The 22,655-nt window shown below is 44.3% G+C and overlaps 8 non-coding genes and 1 pseudogene across 8 annotated transcripts; all 9 read right to left on the bottom strand.

Moving 5' to 3' along the window:
* Positions 1–1,653: 1,653 nt before the first annotated feature.
* On the bottom strand, positions 1,654–1,731 carry LOC141229707 (U2 spliceosomal RNA; annotated as a pseudogene).
* A 1,115-nt stretch (positions 1,732–2,846) lies between these two features.
* LOC141229598 (U2 spliceosomal RNA) lies at positions 2,847–3,037 on the bottom strand. Its single transcript, XR_012296254.1, has one exon. It is a non-coding gene; the product is annotated as a U2 spliceosomal RNA (small nuclear RNA).
* Positions 3,038–4,152: 1,115 nt separating this feature from the next.
* On the bottom strand, positions 4,153–4,343 carry LOC141229597 (U2 spliceosomal RNA). Its single transcript, XR_012296253.1, has one exon. It is a non-coding gene; the product is annotated as a U2 spliceosomal RNA (small nuclear RNA).
* Positions 4,344–5,458: 1,115 nt separating this feature from the next.
* Positions 5,459–5,649, bottom strand: LOC141229678 (U2 spliceosomal RNA). Its single transcript, XR_012296327.1, has one exon. It is a non-coding gene; the product is annotated as a U2 spliceosomal RNA (small nuclear RNA).
* A 6,390-nt stretch (positions 5,650–12,039) lies between these two features.
* Positions 12,040–12,230, bottom strand: LOC141229596 (U2 spliceosomal RNA). The gene has a single exon (XR_012296252.1). It is a non-coding gene; the product is annotated as a U2 spliceosomal RNA (small nuclear RNA).
* Positions 12,231–13,345: 1,115 nt separating this feature from the next.
* Positions 13,346–13,536, bottom strand: LOC141229595 (U2 spliceosomal RNA). Its single transcript, XR_012296251.1, has one exon. It is a non-coding gene; the product is annotated as a U2 spliceosomal RNA (small nuclear RNA).
* Positions 13,537–14,651: 1,115 nt separating this feature from the next.
* LOC141229594 (U2 spliceosomal RNA) lies at positions 14,652–14,842 on the bottom strand. Its single transcript, XR_012296250.1, has one exon. It is a non-coding gene; the product is annotated as a U2 spliceosomal RNA (small nuclear RNA).
* A 1,115-nt stretch (positions 14,843–15,957) lies between these two features.
* On the bottom strand, positions 15,958–16,147 carry LOC141229680 (U2 spliceosomal RNA). The gene has a single exon (XR_012296329.1). It is a non-coding gene; the product is annotated as a U2 spliceosomal RNA (small nuclear RNA).
* A 6,175-nt stretch (positions 16,148–22,322) lies between these two features.
* LOC141229670 (U2 spliceosomal RNA) lies at positions 22,323–22,512 on the bottom strand. The gene has a single exon (XR_012296322.1). It is a non-coding gene; the product is annotated as a U2 spliceosomal RNA (small nuclear RNA).
* Positions 22,513–22,655: the final 143 nt, after the last annotated feature.

Raw genomic sequence — 22,655 nt, 5'->3', positions numbered from 1 at the left:
ATCTTCTTTTTGGAGGATTCAGTAGCAGGGCTGTCCTCCACCTTCCTCTTTCCCCGGGTTGGAACTGGGGAGACAAGAAGGGGAAAATCCTCCTCGGAATAGATAGCGGCGGGTGGAGGAAAGGTTAATTCCACCGCTACCATGGTCTGGGGAGGGAGAGTGGCTGCCGGGGCAGGGGAAAGGACACCTGCTGAGGAGTAGGGGAAGGAGGAAGAGGAAGTGGAATCCTCAGCAGGGGTGGCCGGGGTGGGGGGGGATTGGACGGGGGTGGCAGGGGGAGGGATCGAGAGAGGGGTGACAGAACTCTTACCCTCCTTTGACTTTTTCTTCTGCTTCGGAGCTGCTGGGACCGTCGCTGGGGCTTTGGCCACCGACTCCTTGACCGCTTTGGCCTTGGTCGTCTCGGCCTTGGCCGCTGGGGCCTTGGTCGTCGCGTCCTTGACCTTCACAGGCCTGGTCGTCGGGGCCTTGTCCTCCGTAGCTGGGGTCGTCGCAACCACCGATGCCCAGGATCTCTCACGCCTGGGGCAATCCTTGTACAGATGAGCCGCCAGCCCACACAGGTTGCAGGACGTCTTCTTCGGGCAGTCCTTCGAGCTGTGTCCCGTCACTCGACAAATCCTGCAGGCATCCTCCTTGCAGTCCTTCATCTCGTGGCCGTTCTTGCCGCATCTCCTGCAGTTCCGCGGCATGTCCGGGTAATAGATGAGGCCGTAGGAGTTGCCCAGGGAGAATGTCGGGGGCAGGTGCCGAAGTCCGTCTGAGTACGCCAGGTCCCTGTGAAGTCTAACGGTCACCGACCACTTACCTGTCCAGAAGCCGAGTCCATTCAGGATGTGAGAGGGTTCCTTCACAACCAAACAGAAGCGTCTCAGGAAGGTACAGATGTCTTGGCCTGGGGTGTGCGGGTTGCGCATGGAGACCGTGATCCTCCTTTCATCCCTCTGGATAGGGCAGCTACCTGTAAAGGCAGAGAAAGAATTATCCGGTCCTTTTGCGCTTACCATTTCCCAGAACCTCCTGCAGGTGTTCACAGTGGCGAAGGTGACGAAGAAGATCCCCGTCAAGAAGGTCTGGATGCTGAGGGTGTCCGACCTGGAGAAGCCTCGATCCAGCAGCATCTTCTGGCAGAACACGTCCGAGGACATGTCCGGCACCCTCCCATCCACTTCCTTCAGCTTCAGGGCCACCGTCTGCCGCATCCATGGCTCCAGGGCTGGAGCTTCGTGGCGGGGCTTCTGGGGTCCCTTCTGCTGGCCAGTCGTGGAGGCAGAGTCCTTGGGGTCAGAATCGGCTCCTGGCTGGGCCCTCCTGGCTGTCCCCAGCTCCAGGCTCTTCTTTTCGGCCTTCCTCGCAGCGCTTGCCATGGCTTTCCTCCTGCAGTTACTTCTTGGAGCTGGATCTGGAACTCTTCCCGGAATGGGTGGAGCTATGCAGATTCTTCTCCCGTCGTGTTCTGGACAAATTCCCCGAAAGGTCTTTGTCTCGATGATTTTCTTCCTCGAAGATTCCACAGGACAGCCCGATTCTTCTCCGAGTCTTCGTCTTCTTCTGGATTCTTTAGAGCTTCTTCCTCCCACCGATATCCGCCTTCGTTCTCTGATGTCAGCTGGGCTCCGAAGCTCTTCTCCTTCCGAGTTCGATCGCTCTCGTCAAGTGTAGATCGTAGCTCTTGTGTTCTTAAAAGAACAGATACTACACTTGATCTTAGCCAAAAGGCCGAGAAGCGATAACCAGAATTGGTTTCAAACTACGGAGCCACCCAAGGATCCTGAAAAGTCCATTTGTGGAGATGAGCTCCTGGACTCCCGTTAAGAAGACATGTTGTCAACCTCTAGATCCCTTACATGCCTGCACTTTTCGGCTTGCTGCTGCTGCAATCCACGCGTTTTAGATCTGCATAACTCCACCTCTTTAAACACAGCACCTTCACCCCCTGCTGTTCCCACCCGCCTCAACACCGTTGGAAGGGAGGAGAACCAATTAAGGCGGGGGGTGGGGTGGAACGAGCAGCTGTCTACCCTTAGCAGGAGGGCTCCTGATTACATACCTCTCCTGCTGCTGCTGCTGCTGGCTGTCCAGCAGCAGACTGAAGGTGGCTGCTGCTGTGCACAGGTATATAAAGGCTCAGAGCCTATTATGACACGCGCAGCCAGCGTTCCATTGCCACATTCCATCTACTGCAGGCAGGATACCTGGCTGGCTGAATGTCGCTGAGAAGCTCACAGAGACCGCCATAAGCAACAGTTTAACAGAATGCCACAGACTAATCAACCAAACTTTTTGGGTTGGGTTCTCTTTTATAGTCTGCAGGCATTAAATGAAAGAAGTCAGTGTTCCAGCAGAGGGAGACAACGTTTCAGAAAAGGCATTGTAGCAAACCAAAAAAGAAATTTTAAGCGCAGCAGAGTAACCAGCGCACATACCTGTTAGCTCAGGTGAGTTTAAAAGGCTGCTGTTGATAACAAGGGCATTTGCTAAATAGATGGTGTGTGTGCAACAATATACTGAAAGGTCAATTATATTGTGCAGCTTATCTCACCACCTGTAGTTATTTAGGTGAAAGCTCCAAAATGCTTGCCTAATATGTCTGTTTATCCAAAAGGAAGTAAAAAGGGAGAGCTAGAAAGATAGCATTGCATCACATTACATGGCAATGCAATGCACAGTTGCTGAAGTTGAACCAAAATGAGCTTGTAATCTGGCTTCTGCAACTTTGAACATGAAAAATCCAATGAGGAGAAGAAAAGCAAAGCCAAAGAGTCCATCCCAAAATCCGACAAACAAGCAAAATGAACAAAAAACATTGAATTCAATTCTTTCTGATTTTAGAAACTGCATTAAAGAAGGGGTGCACCGGTCCTGGAGATACTGCAATACCAGGTCAATGCGTGGAGTGGACAGAGCAAGCTCTTTTTCCATCTCCCTGTTCTAAAAATCCATTTAATATATGGTCCCCAGATAGGGGACGTATCAGATATTAAACTGATAAGAACAGATACTACACTTGATCTTAGCCAAAAGGCCGAGAAGCGATAACCAGAATTGGTTTCAAACTACGGAGCCACCCAAGGATCCTGAAAAGTCCATTTGTGGAGATGAGCTCCTGGACTCCCGTTAAGAAGACATGTTGTCAACCTCTAGATCCCTTACATGCCTGCACTTTTCGGCTTGCTGCTGCTGCAATCCACGCGTTTTAGATCTGCATAACTCCACCTCTTTAAACACAGCACCTTCACCCCCTGCTGTTCCCACCCGCCTCAACACCGTTGGAAGGGAGGAGAACCAATTAAGGCGGGGGGTGGGGTGGAACGAGCAGCTGTCTACCCTTAGCAGGAGGGCTCCTGATTACATACCTCTCCTGCTGCTGCTGCTGCTGGCTGTCCAGCAGCAGACTGAAGGTGGCTGCTGCTGTGCACAGGTATATAAAGGCTCAGAGCCTATTATGACACGCGCAGCCAGCGTTCCATTGCCACATTCCATCTACTGCAGGCAGGATACCTGGCTGGCTGAATGTCGCTGAGAAGCTCACAGAGATCGCCATAAGCAACAGTTTAACAGAATGCCACAGACTAATCAACCAAACTTTTTGGGTTGGGTTCTCTTTTATAGTCTGCAGGCATTAAATGAAAGAAGTCAGTGTTCCAGCAGAGGGAGACAACGTTTCAGAAAAGGCATTGTAGCAAACCAAAAAAGAAATTTTAAGCGCAGCAGAGTAACCAGCGCACATACCTGTTAGCTCAGGTGAGTTTAAAAGGCTGCTGTTGATAACAAGGGCATTTGCTAAATAGATGGTGTGTGTGCAACAATATACTGAAAGGTCAATTATATTGTGCAGCTTATCTCACCACCTGTAGTTATTTAGGTGAAAGCTCCAAAATGCTTGCCTAATATGTCTGTTTATCCAAAAGGAAGTAAAAAGGGAGAGCTAGAAAGATAGCATTGCATCACATTACATGGCAATGCAATGCACAGTTGCTGAAGTTGAACCAAAATGAGCTTGTAATCTGGCTTCTGCAACTTTGAACATGAAAAATCCAATGAGGAGAAGAAAAGCAAAGCCAAAGAGTCCATCCCAAAATCCGACAAACAAGCAAAATGAACAAAAAACATTGAATTCAATTCTTTCTGATTTTAGAAACTGCATTAAAGAAGGGGTGCACCGGTCCTGGAGATACTGCAATACCAGGTCAATGCGTGGAGTGGACAGAGCAAGCTCTTTTTCCATCTCCCTGTTCTAAAAATCCATTTAATATATGGTCCCCAGATAGGGGACGTATCAGATATTAAACTGATAAGAACAGATACTACACTTGATCTTAGCCAAAAGGCCGAGAAGCGATAACCAGAATTGGTTTCAAACTACGGAGCCACCCAAGGATCCTGAAAAGTCCATTTGTGGAGATGAGCTCCTGGACTCCCGTTAAGAAGACATGTTGTCAACCTCTAGATCCCTTACATGCCTGCACTTTTCGGCTTGCTGCTGCTGCAATCCACGCGTTTTAGATCTGCATAACTCCACCTCTTTAAACACAGCACCTTCACCCCCTGCTGTTCCCACCCGCCTCAACACCGTTGGAAGGGAGGAGAACCAATTAAGGCGGGGGGTGGGGTGGAACGAGCAGCTGTCTACCCTTAGCAGGAGGGCTCCTGATTACATACCTCTCCTGCTGCTGCTGCTGCTGGCTGTCCAGCAGCAGACTGAAGGTGGCTGCTGCTGTGCACAGGTATATAAAGGCTCAGAGCCTATTATGACACGCGCAGCCAGCGTTCCATTGCCACATTCCATCTACTGCAGGCAGGATACCTGGCTGGCTGAATGTCGCTGAGAAGCTCACAGAGACCGCCATAAGCAACAGTTTAACAGAATGCCACAGACTAATCAACCAAACTTTTTGGGTTGGGTTCTCTTTTATAGTCTGCAGGCATTAAATGAAAGAAGTCAGTGTTCCAGCAGAGGGAGACAACGTTTCAGAAAAGGCATTGTAGCAAACCAAAAAAGAAATTTTAAGCGCAGCAGAGTAACCAGCGCACATACCTGTTAGCTCAGGTGAGTTTAAAAGGCTGCTGTTGATAACAAGGGCATTTGCTAAATAGATGGTGTGTGTGCAACAATATACTGAAAGGTCAATTATATTGTGCAGCTTATCTCACCACCTGTAGTTATTTAGGTGAAAGCTCCAAAATGCTTGCCTAATATGTCTGTTTATCCAAAAGGAAGTAAAAAGGGAGAGCTAGAAAGATAGCATTGCATCACATTACATGGCAATGCAATGCACAGTTGCTGAAGTTGAACCAAAATGAGCTTGTAATCTGGCTTTTGCAACTTTGAACATGAAAAATCCAATGAGGAGAAGAAAAGCAAAGCCAAAGAGTCCATCCCAAAATCCGACAAACAAGCAAAATGAACAAAAAACATTGAATTCAATTCTTTCTGATTTTAGAAACTGCATTAAAGAAGGGGTGCACCGGTCCTGGAGATACTGCAATACCAGGTCAATGCGTGGAGTGGACAGAGCAAGCTCTTTTTCCATCTCCCTGTTCTAAAAATCCATTTAATATATGGTCCCCAGATAGGGGACGTATCAGATATTAAACTGATAAGAACAGATTTTTTTTTTTTAATTTGGCTATCCCCTGCAGAGGGATAAAACCGTTTATTAAAACTTTAACAAATTACAAGCATAATTACACAAATACCAAACGTTAAAAGACAAATGAAATTTACAAAACAAAAAAATACAAAGATTTTAAATAATTAGGTTCCATTGGTCAACAAGCCATTTTTTGGAAATATGTACATTCTTCTTTTTGTCAATTAAATAATAAGTATACATTTCACATAAACATAAACTTAAAACATCATTCACTGATAAAACATCTTGTTTAAAAATAGCAATGTTGCGCGCTTTCCAGAGAGATGACTTGGCGCAGTTCACTGTCTTCCAAGCCATTGTGTACTGGTCCATTGTGGGGCATTCCATAAGTCCGTATAGCACAGTTTTATATGTAAAGTCCTTGAGGTCTGCCACCCTTTCCAGTAGGGGGAGCAGTCTTCTCCAGAAATCCTTTGCAAAATTACATGTCCATAATAGATGTTCCACCGTTTCCTCTTCTTGGCATCCGGCTCTTGGGCAGATGGCAGACCTCACAAATCCTCTTCTGTATTGGAATGCCCGGCAAGGAAGACAGCGGTGCATGCAACTCCAAGCCAGATCTCTCTGTTCATTAAAAAGATAAAAAACGTTAATCATTTTCCAGATAGACATAGATTTGTCATCATCATATCTGTCAACATTACTTATTTCCTCACTTTTTCGTATTTCTTTAATTAGTTTCTTACTATTTCTTAATTCCTCTATTTTCTTAGTCCCTAAATTAAAATCGGACACTATTTTCCTTAAAATCTCATAATGCGTCGACAAATTAAAAGCATGGGGCACAGAAATATTAACTTCATACCATCCAAACTTTCTCATAAAAAATCCTGTATTAAAACGCATAAAAAAGGACCAATAGTGATTCTTAAAAAGGGCATTAAAACAGTAAACGAACAGATGGATTAAAAGAAACCTATTAAAATCTGGAAAATCTTTACCACCTTTTACTTTTGATTTCATCACGATTTCTCTTTTCAGCTTTTCCATTTTTGAGTTCCAAAAGAAGGTAAAACAGGTTTTGGTTATCTTTTTTAAAACATTAACAGGCGGGGGGAAAACCATGCTAAGATACAATAAAAGAGGTAAAATCACCATCTTTAAAACCAATACTTTACCCTCCATTGTAAGTCTCCTCATGTTCCACATACATATTTTCGTATTTACTTTCTGTGTAACTGTTTCCCAACTATTATAACCATCATTATTTTCAGTGAATGATATACCTAAAATGGAAATGGATTCGGAGACATTAATTGGTACATCACGTAAAATCATCCCCCCAACACTTAAAATGTTACACTTATTAAAATTGATTTTAAAACCAGAAGCTAGACAAAAGGATTGCACTTGATGGAGAGTGGCCGTAAGTGATGGTGCATCTGTACACAAGACCGCCACGTCATCCATGTAGCCTACAACCTTGGCCTCCAAACCACCGCTTCCAGGCAGAGGGACACCGCATATCTGTTTATTTTGGCGTATTGCACATAACATTGGTTCCAGTGCACAGATAAACAGTAGGGGGGACAGAGGGCATCCCTGTTTCACCCCTGACCGTAAAAATACCTCTTGTGTCTTAAAACCATTCACTAAAATCTTACTTGTACAATCCTTGTAAAATGCTTTAAGCGATAGTAAAAACCCTTCTGGTATGCCCATTTTCTCTAAAACTTTAAAAAGATAAAAGTGTGAGACACGGTCAAATGCTTTTTCAAAATCAATAGATAAAATCGCCATTTTCCCCTTTCTGTCTTTCACATCCTCAATACAGTCTTTCACTAAATTCAGATTGTCCCATATACTGCGCCCCGGCACCCCACACACTTGATTAGAATGAATAACTTTGCTGATGACTTCTTTTAGACGATTTGCACAAATTTTAGCCATTATTTTATAGTCACAATTTAAAAGTGTTATTGGTCTCCAGTTTTCTAATTTTGATTTATCGCCTTTTTTGTATAGGAGGGAGACTTCACCTTTCTTCCAGGAATTTAATAAAACCTTATTATTAAAAACCTCAGTAAACAAATAAAACAAATCATCTTTTAAAATATCATAAAAACATACATAAAATTCTATTGGGATGCCATCAGGACCAGGGACCTTTCCAGTTTTAAAACTTTTAATAGTTTTTAACACTTCTTGTTCCGTTAAAACTTGGGATAAAAACTCTTGGGATGCGGGATCTAAAACAGCTGTTAGTCCTTGCAGCGAATCATCCATTAATTTATTATCTATATTTTTTCCATTAAAAAGATTAGAAAAAAAAACCTCAACTTTACCCAGCATATTTTTTATATTATTCTCACCATCTATATGGTCAATTATCACTTTTTCTTTTTTATTTTTCCTAAAAAAATATCTGGAACACTTTTCATTTTCTTCTATATGTTGTACTCTAGAACGAAAAATGATCTCTTTTCCTTTTTGTTCTAGCCATTTTGAAATCTCTTCTTTTAAGTTTGAAATATCAAGTTGTACATCTATCCCATTGTCTCTGAGCTTAAATAATGTTTGTAGGCGGGTATTTAAAATTCTATATTCTTCATATTTTTCTTTGGCTCTACATATACTCTTTTTAATAAAAAAGTCTTTTATTTTTACTTTCATTCTATCCCACCATACACTCATAGTCTCATTTGTTTTTTTCCCTTTTCTACATTTCCTATAAAACTCAATAAAATCTGATAAAATCTGCGGGTCGGTTAAAAGGGATACGTTCATTTTCCAGCTTTTCTTACCACATTTTTTGTTGTCATTTACTTTTATGGTAAAGGATAAAAGTTTATGGTCTGAAAATATATTAGTTAAAACTTCACATTTGGCAGGTATTGTTTTATCTGAACCAAAAATAAAATCAATCCTAGAGCTACAATTAGCATTGCTCCAAGTGAAACCGGCGTCCTCTGGGCTGTCACTATGACACTCTTTATATATGTCTATCAATTTAGCATCTTTGACTATATCATGTAGCATACCTGAGGTTTTATCGTAGTTCCTGCTTACAGAGCTGGAGCGCCGGTTTTCACCTTTTAAAACACAATTAAAATCCCCTGCTAAGATAAAAGGTTCAGAGTTATTAATAAATAATGGTAAAAGATCAAGCATTTCGGCTCTTTCATTTTTCTCTGGGGATCCATAAAAATTTAAAAACTGCCATCTAATACCATCAATAAAAGCTTTCACTAATAAAATACGACCTGGTAAAATTTCCTGAATAAAATCAATTAAAACGTTCCCTTTAAAAAGTATGGCTACACCCGCTGATCCTGCAGCATTCGATCCGGACCAGACAGATGGCCCACACTTCCACTCATCTTTATATTTTTGAAATGACATTTCATGTGGGACATTACATTCTTGCAGAAAAAATACAGATGCAGTAAAACACGTAAAAAAATTAAAAAGAGTAGTTCTTCTCGTGTTAGATTTTATGCCTCTCACGTTGAGGGAAATACCTTTGAGTTCAGCCATCATTAGAAAATGTAGAAATTTTACTTAGGTAACTAAGAGCAACGGATTTACCTGTCCGATGAACCTGATCAGACCACTGGGCTTGCGCCTCCCTCCTCATCTGATAGTATCGTCACGAGAGTCTCCGTGGAGGAGGAAAGATTACCACATTTATATAAACCCGACGCTACACTGGCATAGCTCGGAGGGCTGGCTGGCAGAACCCGCTGGGTCTCCATTGGCTGGCCATGCAGTTCCTCATCAGGTGGGTCCCCGAGGGGTTCCGCCGCCCCTGTTTGACCTGTAGAAGGTCGTCCTATAGGAGGAGGTTGCGCACAAGGCAGAGCCTCTGACTCTTCAGAGGCAGCAAGATCCCGGTCCCCACCTGTAGCAGCGGAGACCGAAACCCCTGAGGGTCCAGCGTCCACGTCCCCTTCTGGAGAAGTGTCCATCTGTTCACCTCCTGCTGCCTCCTCCGAACCACCCTTTTTCTTTTTCTTAGGACCCACCTTTATCCACTCAGCGCCCTCAGCACTAGGAGACCCAGACTGGGCATGGGCTTCTGTGTCGGCCTTTTGCCGGTCCCTTTTGACCTTACCAGTAGTGCCCTTCTGCTCCTTCTCAGCCCTCCTTTTGGACTCCCGCAGGTCCTGCAGCCAGGTTTTGGGATTTGGTATTTTACCTGTCATAGACTCTGGAAACACTTCACTATTTGGTACGCCCTTATTGTCTCCAGAGGCTCCAGGTTGTTGTTCCTCCTCCTGAGGGGTGGTCTGATCTTTTGGTCCTTGGTCGGACGTCTTGGACTTCCCCTTTTGCTCATCTTCCCGAAATCTGTGAGGACAAGAAAAATAAAAGTGACCTGGAGTCTGGCAAAAACTGCATTTCTTTTCCTTAGGGCATTCTTTTGTCTCATGTTCTTCACTAGCACAATTTCTACATGATACATGACAGTTTTCTTTTGAATGACCATAGCGCCCACAATTTCTGCAATATACTGGCATCCCAGAAAAGAAGAAATCCCCATTTGTTTGCCCAATTTTGAAACGGGCAGGGGGGAGCCGTATACCACCTGGTGTATTTGGATCTCTTGTACACTTCACAAGGAATTTCCACTTAGATGTCCATATGTTATATTCGTTTAATATCTTCCCAATACATTTAACACTTTTAAAATAAATTGCTAGAAATGACATTACTTCTGGAGCAGAAACAAAGGGCGAAAATATTTTTACAATAACCAGTCTTACCTCATCCAGGACGTGCTCAACAATTTGTATCCCTTTCAAAACAGGACTATTTTCAACTTTTTTTAACTTTTCTAGTACATCTCTAAAAATACCTTCTCCGGTGAATGTGATGTCATAGTCACCTCTTCTGGGATAATCCTGGATGGAGAGAATTTCATTCCTTTGTACGCCAAGAAGGTTCCTGAGCACGTCCTGGACTACATACCCTAATTTCCTCATATCCGAGCCACCCGCCGTGAAGTGAACTCGGATAGAGTTTTTTAGCCTCGCATAAAGAGGCACGAGGTTAGGGTCAACCTCCATGGAAAAACGCAACAAGGTTGCAAATTGCAGCCGCTTGCAATCTGCGCTCCCAGTGTTCTTGCAGCGAAAAACACCTGGAAGCTGGGGGATCGCAACTCGTTACCCTGGGACTAAGCCCTCTCCCTAATAGCAGCAAGCAGGTTAAGTCCACCAAAGTGGACGATCCTGCCAGGCCAAGGAGAGGGGTACCCGAGTGCCCTTCAACCACAATCTCCTGCAATAAAGCACTTGATCATAGCCAAAAGGCCGAGAAGCGATAACCAGAATTGGTTTCAAACTACGGAGCCACCCAAGGATCCTGAAAAGTCCATTTGTGGAGATGAGCTCCTGGACTCCCGTTAAGAAGACATGTTGTCAACCTCTAGATCCCTTACATGCCTGCACTTTTCGGCTTGCTGCTGCTGCAATCCACGCGTTTTAGATCTGCATAACTCCACCTCTTTAAACACAGCACCTTCACCCCCTGCTGTTCCCACCCGCCTCAACACCGTTGGAAGGGAGGAGAACCAATTAAGGCGGGGGGTGGGGTGGAACGAGCAGCTGTCTACCCTTAGCAGGAGGGCTCCTGATTACATACCTCTCCTGCTGCTGCTGCTGCTGGCTGTCCAGCAGCAGACTGAAGGTGGCTGCTGCTGTGCACAGGTATATAAAGGCTCAGAGCCTATTATGACACGCGCAGCCAGCGTTCCATTGCCACATTCCATCTACTGCAGGCAGGATACCTGGCTGGCTGAATGTCGCTGAGAAGCTCACAGAGACCGCCATAAGCAACAGTTTAACAGAATGCCACAGACTAATCAACCAAACTTTTTGGGTTGGGTTCTCTTTTATAGTCTGCAGGCATTAAATGAAAGAAGTCAGTGTTCCAGCAGAGGGAGACAACGTTTCAGAAAAGGCATTGTAGCAAACCAAAAAAGAAATTTTAAGCGCAGCAGAGTAACCAGCGCACATACCTGTTAGCTCAGGTAAGTTTAAAAGGCTGCTGTTGATAACAAGGGCATTTGCTAAATAGATGGTGTGTGTGCAACAATATACTGAAAGGTCAATTATATTGTGCAGCTTATCTCACCACCTGTAGTTATTTAGGTGAAAGCTCCAAAATGCTTGCCTAATATGTCTGTTTATCCAAAAGGAAGTAAAAAGGGAGAGCTAGAAAGATAGCATTGCATCACATTACATGGCAATGCAATGCACAGTTGCTGAAGTTGAACCAAAATGAGCTTGTAATCTGGCTTCTGCAACTTTGAACATGAAAAATCCAATGAGGAGAAGAAAAGCAAAGCCAAAGAGTCCATCCCAAAATCCGACAAACAAGCAAAATGAACAAAAAACATTGAATTAAATTCTTTCTGATTTTAGAAACTGCATTAAAGAAGGGGTGCACCGGTCCTGGAGATACTGCAATACCAGGTCAATGCGTGGAGTGGACAGAGCAAGCTCTTTTTCCATCTCCCTGTTCTAAAAATCCATTTAATATATGGTCCCCAGATAGGGGACGTATCAGATATTAAACTGATAAGAACAGATACTACACTTGATCTTAGCCAAAAGGCCGAGAAGCGATAACCAGAATTGGTTTCAAACTACGGAGCCACCCAAGGATCCTGAAAAGTCCATTTGTGGAGATGAGCTCCTGGACTCCCGTTAAGAAGACATGTTGTCAACCTCTAGATCCCTTACATGCCTGCACTTTTCGGCTTGCTGCTGCTGCAATCCACGCGTTTTAGATCTGCATAACTCCACCTCTTTAAACACAGCACCTTCACCCCCTGCTGTTCCCACCCGCCTCAACACCGTTGGAAGGGAGGAGAACCAATTAAGGCGGGGGGTGGGGTGGAACGAGCAGCTGTCTACCCTTAGCAGGAGGGCTCCTGATTACATACCTCTCCTGCTGCTGCTGCTGCTGGCTGTCCAGCAGCAGACTGAAGGTGGCTGCTGCTGTGCACAGGTATATAAAGGCTCAGAGCCTATTATGACACGCGCAGCCAGCGTTCCATTGCCACATTCCATCTACTGCAGGCAGGATACCTGGCTGGCTGAATGTCGCTGAGAAGCTCACAGAGACCGCCATAAGCAACAGTTTAACAGAATGCCACAGACTAATCAACCAAACTTTTTGGGTTGGGTTCTCTTTTATAGTCTGCAGGCATTAAATGAAAGAAGTCAGTGTTCCAGCAGAGGGAGACAACATTTCAGAAAAGGCATTGTAGCAAACCAAAAAAGAAATTTTAAGCGCAGCAGAGTAACCAGCGCACATACCTGTTAGCTCAGGTGAGTTTAAAAGGCTGCTGTTGATAACAAGGGCATTTGCTAAATAGATGGTGTGTGTGCAACAATATACTGAAAGGTCAATTATATTGTGCAGCTTATCTCACCACCTGTAGTTATTTAGGTGAAAGCTCCAAAATGCTTGCCTAATATGTCTGTTTATCCAAAAGGAAGTAAAAAGGGAGAGCTAGAAAGATAGCATTGCATCACATTACATGGCAATGCAATGCACAGTTGCTGAAGTTGAACCAAAATGAGCTTGTAATCTGGCTTCTGCAACTTTGAACATGAAAAATCCAATGAGGAGAAGAAAAGCAAAGCCAAAGAGTCCATCCCAAAATCCGACAAACAAGCAAAATGAACAAAAAACATTGAATTCAATTCTTTCTGATTTTAGAAACTGCATTAAAGAAGGGGTGCACCGGTCCTGGAGATACTGCAATACCAGGTCAATGCGTGGAGTGGACAGAGCAAGCTCTTTTTCCATCTCCCTGTTCTAAAAATCCATTTAATATATGGTCCCCAGATAGGGGACGTATCAGATATTAAACTGATAAGAACAGATACTACACTTGATCTTAGCCAAAAGGCCGAGAAGCGATAACCAGAATTGGTTTCAAACTACGGAGCCACCCAAGGATCCTGAAAAGTCCATTTGTGGAGATGAGCTCCTGGACTCCCGTTAAGAAGACATGTTGTCAACCTCTAGATCCCTTACATGCCTGCACTTTTCGGCTTGCTGCTGCTGCAATCCACGCGTTTTAGATCTGCATAACTCCACCTCTTTAAACACAGCACCTTCACCACCTGCTGTTCCCACCCGCCTCAACACCGTTGGAAGGGAGGAGAACCAATTAAGGCGGGGGGTGGGGTGGAACGAGCAGCTGTCTACCCTTAGCAGGAGGGCTCCTGATTACATACCTCTCCTGCTGCTGCTGCTGCTGGCTGTCCAGCAGCAGACTGAAGGTGGCTGCTGCTGTGCACAGGTATATAAAGGCTCAGAGCCTATTATGACACGCGCAGCCAGCGTTCCATTGCCACATTCCATCTACTGCAGGCAGGATACCTGGCTGGCTGAATGTCGCTGAGAAGCTCACAGAGACCGCCATAAGCAACAGTTTAACAGAATGCCACAGACTAATCAACCAAACTTTTTGGGTTGGGTTCTCTTTTATAGTCTGCAGGCATTAAATGAAAGAAGTCAGTGTTCCAGCAGAGGGAGACAACGTTTCAGAAAAGGCATTGTAGCAAACCAAAAAAGAAATTTTAAGCGCAGCAGAGTAACCAGCGCACATACCTGTTAGCTCAGGTGAGTTTAAAAGGCTGCTGTTGATAACAAGGGCATTTGCTAAATAGATGGTGTGTGTGCAACAATATACTGAAAGGTCAATTATATTGTGCAGCTTATCTCACCACCTGTAGTTATTTAGGTGAAAGCTCCAAAATGCTTGCCTAATATGTCTGTTTATCCAAAAGGAAGTAAAAAGGGAGAGCTAGAAAGATAGCATTGCATCACATTACATGGCAATGCAATGCACAGTTGCTGAAGTTGAACCAAAATGAGCTTGTAATCTGGCTTCTGCAACTTTGAACATGAAAAATCCAATGAGGAGAAGAAAAGCAAAGCCAAAGAGTCCATCCCAAAATCCGACAAACAAGCAAAATGAACAAAAAACATTGAATTCAATTCTTTCTGATTTTAGAAACTGCATTAAAGAAGGGGTGCACCGGTCCTGGAGATACTGCAATACCAGGTCAATGCGTGGAGTGGACAGAGCAAGCTCTTTTTCCATCTCCCTGTTCTAAAAATCCATTTAATATATGGTCCCCAGATAGGGGACGTATCAGATATTAAACTGATAAGAACAGATACTACACTTGATCTTAGCCAAAAGGCCGAGAAGCGATAACCAGAATTGGTTTCAAACTACGGAGCCACCCAAGGATCCTGAAAAGTCCATTTGTGGAGATGAGCTCCTGGACTCCCGTTAAGAAGACATGTTGTCAACCTCTAGATCCCTTACATGCCTGCACTTTTCGGCTTGCTGCTGCTGCAATCCACGCGTTTTAGATCTGCATAACTCCACCTCTTTAAACACAGCACCTTCACCCCCTGCTGTTCCCACCCGCCTCAACACCGTTGGAAGGGAGGAGAACCAATTAAGGCGGGGGGTGGGGTGGAACGAGCAGCTGTCTACCCTTAGCAGGAGGGCTCCTGATTACATACCTCTCCTGCTGCTGCTGCTGCTGGCTGTCCAGCAGCAGACTGAAGGTGGCTGCTGCTGTGCACAGGTATATAAAGGCTCAGAGCCTATTATGACACGCGCAGCCAGCGTTCCATTGCCACATTCCATCTACTGCAGGCAGGATACCTGGCTGGCTGAATGTCGCTGAGAAGCTCACAGAGACCGCCATAAGCAACAGTTTAACAGAATGCCACAGACTAATCAACCAAACTTTTTGGGTTGGGTTCTCTTTTATAGTCTGCAGGCATTAAATGAAAGAAGTCAGTGTTCCAGCAGAGGGAGACAACGTTTCAGAAAAGGCATTGTAGCAAACCAAAAAAGAAATTTTAAGCGCAGCAGAGTAACCAGCGCACATACCTGTTAGCTCAGGTGAGTTTAAAAGGCTGCTGTTGATAACAAGGGCATTTGCTAAATAGATGGTGTGTGTGCAACAATATACTGAAAGGTCAATTATATTGTGCAGCTTATCTCACCACCTGTAGTTATTTAGGTGAAAGCTCCAAAATGCTTGCCTAATATGTCTGTTTATCCAAAAGGAAGTAAAAAGGGAGAGCTAGAAAGATAGCATTGCATCACATTACATGGCAATGGAATGCACAGTTGCTGAAGTTGAACCAAAATGAGCTTGTAATCTGGCTTCTGCAACTTTGAACATGAAAAATCCAATGAGGAGAAGAAAAGCAAAGCCAAAGAGTCCATCCCAAAATCCGACAAACAAGCAAAATGAACAAAAAACATTGAATTCAATTCTTTCTGATTTTAGAAACTGCATTAAAGAAGGGGTGCACCGGTCCTGGAGATACTGCAATACCAGGTCAATGCGTGGAGTGGACAGAGCAAGCTCTTTTTCCATCTCCCTGTTCTAAAAATCCATTTAATATATGGTCCCCAGATAGGGGACGTATCAGATATTAAACTGATAAGAACAGATCAGGTTTCAACATATTTTATTATGTGCGTAAAAGATGGTTTACAATCAAAAACAGCAACACAAACAATACATTAATAAAACACAGAATTCCACCCATAAAAACCCCATATACGATTAGCATCCCTCCTCCCAATACATTTGACATCCCTCAAGTAATAAATATACATCTGACTAAAAGCAATTTTAAGACAATCCTTCACAGAAATAGCATCACGTTTAAAAAGTAAAATATTGCGTGCCTTCCAAAGGGCGTCTTTAAAACAGTTAATCATACACCAACATATACAATACTGTTGAGGGGTCGGACATTTAAAAAGGCCATATAAAACATATTCATGGTTAAAATCTCTTAAACCGCAAGTCCATTTTAAAAGAATCCCAACTTTGTGCCAAAGTTCCTGTGCAAATGGGCAATTCCACATAAGGTGCAAGGTGGTTTCGTCATTAACACATGAGTCTCTGGGGCATTTTGCTCTGGCCACCAGGCCTCTCCTGTGTTGAAACTCTCTGGTGGGGAGGCACTGGTGGACCACCATCCATGCGATGTCCTTATGTCCATTTGCTAAGAATTTCCCGAAGACATTCTTCCAAACTTGCTTCGATCTCTCTTCTGAGAAATTTACTATGGGGGTCACATCTTCATTCCTCCTCAGAAAAGATAAAAGCTTCTTGCGGTCTTTAAAAATGTCCATATTAAAATCACCAAGGCTATAAAATCGAACAGTCTTTTCTAAGATTGCTTGGTGTTTGGGGGGGCATAGTAAAACAGGGGAATTCAACGACAACTTAAACCATCTTTTAAAAATCATCCCACAAGTATATTTTAAAAAATAACTTAGCGCACTATTACCATTAAAATGTTTGAAACAAAAGCAGAAATAATTTAAATACAAATAAATATGTAAGTCGGGGACATCCCTTCCGCCGTTCATTTTATTCTTCCTCATTATTTCTCGCCTTAATTTTTCCATTTTGGAGTTCCATAAAAACATAAAGATCATCCTAGTCATTTTTTTAATTAAAACATCAGAGGGGGGGTACACCATAGCTATATACAGTATGAGGGGTAACAACACTGATTTTATAATTAAAATTTTCCCCTCCATTGTTAGGGACCTCAAACCCCAAAATGATATTTTCTTTGACATTTTTTCTATGACATTCTCCCAGCTTTGAGTTCCCACATTCTCCTCGTTAAAAACAACTCCAAGAATTTTTACATTGTCTCGTTTTATAGTGAGCTGCGGGAGTTGGGCGGTGTCCCAGGATCCCAAAGTCAGACATTCAGATTTATTTAAATTAAGTTTAAAACCGGATGCCTGGGAAAAAAATTCAATGCGCAACACCGCCCTCCGGAGGGAAGCAGGGTCCACGCACACAACCGTCACGTCATCCATGTAGCCAAAGACTCTCACATCACTGCTACCTCCGCCAGGAACAGGAACCCCTCTAATCACTTTGTCTTTCCTTATTGCGCTCAGCAGGGGCTCCATGGCGCAGATGAACAGGATGGGCGACAAGGGGCATCCCTGCTTCACTCCGGACTCAAGGGGAACTCCATCTGTTAAAAAGCCATTAAGAGAAATTTGACTAAAACAATTTTTATATAAAATCTTAATACAATTTAAAAGCATATTAGGGATACCCATTCTTTTTAAAACTCTAAAAAGAAATCTATGAGAGACTCTATCGAAAGCTTTTTCAAAATCTAGGGCTAAAAGAGCTACATTTTGACCCCGGTCTCTGGAATACCAAATTACATCCCTTAATACGTTTAAAACCTCTGAAATACTTCTGCCTGGTACACTACAAACCTGCTCAGGCTGGATTAGTTTGGCAATGACATTCCTGAGCCGGTTTGCAACCACCTTAGCAAGTACCTTGTAATCAACGTTTAGGAGAGTTATGGGTCTCCAATTCGATAGAGCACTGCGATCACCTTTTTTATATATCAAAGACACCACTCCTCTCCTCCACGAAAATGGCAACTGTTCAGAAATAAAAACTTCTTTAAAAAGCATAAAAAGGTCCTCTTTTAAAATGTCCCAAAAAGTAAGGTAAAATTCTACAGGTAGTCCGTCACACCCAGGTGCTTTACCCTTAGAGAAACTTTTAAAAACATAAAATAATTCCTCTAAAACAATATCGCGTTCTAAAAACTCCTGGTCTGTAAAATTTAACTTAAAATCGAGATCATTAAGAGCATCAGATAAAAAGGACTCATCTATACACTTTTTACTAAAAAGATGCTTATAAAAGTTAAAAGTAACATTCAACATTCCCTGCATAGATGTTTCACCCTCTAGATTTGTGATCACTTCTCTTTTATCCATGACTTTTTTGAAGAAGAAGCGAGAGCACTTCTCCCCCTCCTCCAAGTGCTGCACTCTAGAGTTAAAAATAATCTCTTTCCCCTTTGTGTCTATGCAGTTCTGGATTTCAGTTTTTAGGCTAGCAATATCATCTCCCACCTCCACCCCTAGCTCTTTGAATTTAAAAAGTGTTTGCAGTTTGGTGTTAAGATCACTAAAACATCTTTTTTTCTCTCTAGCTTTACGTCTCCCTGCTTTTATAAAAAACATTCTGACTTTTTTTTTCAAATTTTCCCACCAGGTTACCATAGGGGCATCAGAAGGTTTTTGTCGCCGCCAGGCTTGATAGGCTTTACCAAAGTCTTGTCGAATCAGAGGGTCCTCCAGCAGGTAAGTACTTAGACGCCAGAGGCCCCTGTTGACCCTCTGTTCATCCCGGTACTCTAGGTGCACCTCCAAGCCCTTATGGTCAGAAAATATATTTGATGTTAAAACACATTTTACAGGGTTAAAATCATCTGATAGGAAAATAAAATCGATCCTGGAGGACACCCCTCTTCCGGACCACGTATAACCAGGGTCCGTCGGCAGGAGTGACCTCCACGCATCGCATAATTTAAAATCAGTTATAAAATCTTTCAATAGATGACATGACTTATCCAATTTGCGTAAAGGGTCACCCCCCGCTCGTTGTTCACTAGCACAAAGACAATTAAAATCACCCCCTACGATCAGGGGAGATGACCCAGTACAGTACAATGGCAATATCCCAAATAAATTAATTCTCTCTTGCTTATCAGGGGGAGCATAAATATTCATTACACGTAGGGTAAAACCATTAAATTTAAAATGCACTAAAACCACTCTGCCTGGTACTATTTCTGTGACAGCATTTACAGTAATATTTCTCCCACGACAGAGGAAGCCCACCCCCGCTGACTTGTTGTCATTGGAGCCAGACCAGATGGAGGGCCCCAGTCTCCAATCTGTCTTGATGTCATTATAATTTAGTGCATGTTGTATCCCGCATTCCTGTAATAAACAAATGTCAAAGTCAGCGGTTTCTAAATACTTGAATAGAGCAGCCCTACGAACTGGGCTCTTTAATGACCTCACATTCAGTGAGACAAGTCTTAATGTCGGCATTCATAGGTCAGGGTGGTGGATCTTCCATGAGGACACCTGACTCAAAGCCCTGTATGTCAAATTGCTCCAGGACATCCGGGCTAGAGGACCCAAACGACTCGATATTCTGTGAGCCGGCGGTTGCCCCCTCGTAGGTCACGGTTCCCAGCCACATTCCAGGAGACACTGGGGCTTCGACATTCCGTCTCTTTTTCGGGGCAGACTCCACTAGGTCACTGGTGCAGTCCTCCTCTTCCTCCACCTCCTCCAGGGGGAGAGACTGGTCCATCAGGATAAGATCACCAACACCGATTCCCTGATGTTCGCCACCTAGAAGCAAAGCCCCCTCATCTGGCTGGCTAATCGCCCTGGAAGATCCTGAGGCCATCGCTGCGTGGTCCCCTGTAGCCAACCGCACAGGGGCACCACCCTCCAGCCCAACAGGATCGGTATCGGGAACCATCGACACGGAGGATTCCCTCCCAGAAGGAGGACCCCTCCGCTCCGGTCCATGCGAGGTCCGCCCATCGTTAAGGGACTTCGATGCAGGGGCCGCCCCAGAGGGGCCTCCGGCTCCCTGCTCCATCCCAGCCTTCTCGCCCTTCGAACCGCCCTCCGACGCCGGCCCGCCAGTGAAGACCGGTGGGCGCATCGGCTCAGCTGCAGAAGATGCAGCTTCTGCGTAGGTCCTGGTCCTGGTCCTGTTGGGGCATCCTCGGAACATGTGCCCCGCCTCACCACAAAGATTGCATTTCCTCCCAGCGGGACAGTCCTTCATTAAATGTCCGTAACAGCTGCAATTATTGCAGCGGTCTACTTTCCTGCCTGTGCAGGACGTTTGGGTATGACCCATTTGTCCACAGTTCCTGCAACATACCGGCATTCCAGGGTAAAATAAGTAGCCTCTGCTCTTACCGATCACAAATGTTGAGGGAGGGTGTAGCATTCCTCCCACTCCGCTTGGGTCCCTCTTTAGACGGGCCATGTACCTCCTCTTGCCGCACCAGAAGCCTACCGCGTTCTTCACAGTGCCCAGGTATCTCAGATCGTCACAATAACGGATAAGGTAGGTCGAGATGTCTGCAGCTTCCACAAAGGGGTTCGGGAAATGCACCACGATAGGGATCTCGTCATAGGCATACAAGAGACAAAAGGTTAGTCCATCCAATTCATCCAAGTAGTTTTTCTCATTTACCTTTTGTACGAGTTGGTGACAGCATCCCTGGCTCTTGAAGGTGATGGTGTAAGTCCCCTTGTACTCATTGTCCTGGAAGCAGAATATGTCTTCCCGCCGAAACTCCAGAACTCCAAGCAGAATCCTATGGCAGATGTAATCCAAATTCTTCTCCGTCCTCGATCCTGCTCCAACTTCAATCCTCACGGTGTTCCGCATCCGGGCATCACCCGATGAATATGTGAGCGTTGCCGGCATCCTTCACTCAGGAACGTACCGACTCTTCTCTCTGAAAGGCGCAAGCCTTCATGGGATCCCTTCCCGTTGCTCCCGGACTAATCCTTCCTCCCAATAGCAGCAGGGGGGTTAAGTCCCTCCGAAAAGGAACGATCCCCCCAGGCCGAGAGAAAGGGTACCAAGAGCACCTCACAGGCAAGACCACACAGGTAAACCTGATAGATCATGCCAAAAGGCCGAGAAGCGATAACCAGAATTGGTTTCAAACTACGGAGCCACCCAAGGATCCTGAATAGTCCATTTGTGGAGATGAGCTCCTGGACTCCCGTTAAGAAGACATGTTGTCAACCTCTAGATCCCTTACATGCCTGCACTTTTCGGCTTGCTGCTGCTGCAATCCACGCGTTTTAGATCTGCATAACTCCACCTCTTTAAACACAGCACCTTCACCCCCTGCTGTTCCCACCCGCCTCAACACCGTTGGAAGGGAGGAGAACCAATTAAGGCGGGGGGTGGGGTGGAACGAGCAGTTGTCTACCCTTAGCAGGAGGGCTCCTGATTACATACCTCTCCTGCTGCTGCTGCTGCTGGCTGTCCAGCAGCAGACTGAAGGTGGCTGCTGCTGTGCACAGGTATATAAAGGCTCAGAGCCTATTATGACACGCGCAGCCAGCGTTCCATTGCCACATTCCATCTACTGCAGGCAGGATACCTGGCTGGCTGAATGTCGCTGAGAAGCTCACAGAGACCGCCATAAGCAACAGTTTAACAGAATGCCACAGACTAATCAACCAAACTTTTTGGGTTGGGTTCTCTTTTATAGTCTGCAGGCATTAAATGAAAGAAGTCAGTGTTCCAGCAGAGGGAGACAACGTTTCAGAAAAGGCATTGTAGCAAACCAAAAAAGAAATTTTAAGCGCAGCAGAGTAACCAGCGCACATACCTGTTAGCTCAGGTGAGTTTAAAAGGCTGCTGTTGATAACAAGGGCATTTGCTAAATAGATGGTGTGTGTGCAACAATATACTGAAAGGTCAATTATATTGTGCAGCTTATCTCACCACCTGTAGTTATTTAGGTGAAAGCTCCAAAATGCTTGCCTAATATGTCTGTTTATCCAAAAGGAAGTAAAAAGGGAGAGCTAGAAAGATAGCATTGCATCACATTACATGGCAATGCAATGCACAGTTGCTGAAGTTGAACCAAAATGAGCTTGTAATCTGGCTTCTGCAACTTTGAACATGAAAAATCCAATGAGGAGAAGAAAAGCAAAGCCAAAGAGTCCATCCCAAAATCCGACAAACAAGCAAAATGAACAAAAAACATTGAATTCAATTCTTTCTGATTTTAGAAACTGCATTAAAGAAGGGGTGCACCGGTCCTGGAGATACTGCAATACCAGGTCAATGCGTGGAGTGGACAGAGCAAGCTCTTTTTTCATCTCCCTGTTCTAAAAATCCATTTAATATATGGTCCCCAGATAGGGGACGTATCAGATATTAAACTGATAAGAACAGATCAGGTTTCAACATAATTTATTAAGTGCGTAAAAGATGGTTTACAATCAAAAACAGCAACACAAACAATACATTAATAAAACACAGAATTCCACCCATAAAAACCCCATATACGATTAGCATCCCTCCTCCCAATACATTTGACATCCCTCAAGTAATAAATATACATCTGACTAAAAGC

Source organism: Phyllobates terribilis, unplaced genomic scaffold (assembly GCF_046119375.1).
Source record: "Phyllobates terribilis strain yellow unplaced genomic scaffold, ASM4611937v1 Scaffold_487__1_contigs__length_1357975, whole genome shotgun sequence".
NCBI lineage: Eukaryota > Metazoa > Chordata > Amphibia > Anura > Dendrobatidae > Phyllobates > Phyllobates terribilis.
This window is presented reverse-complemented; position numbering and strand designations above follow the sequence as displayed.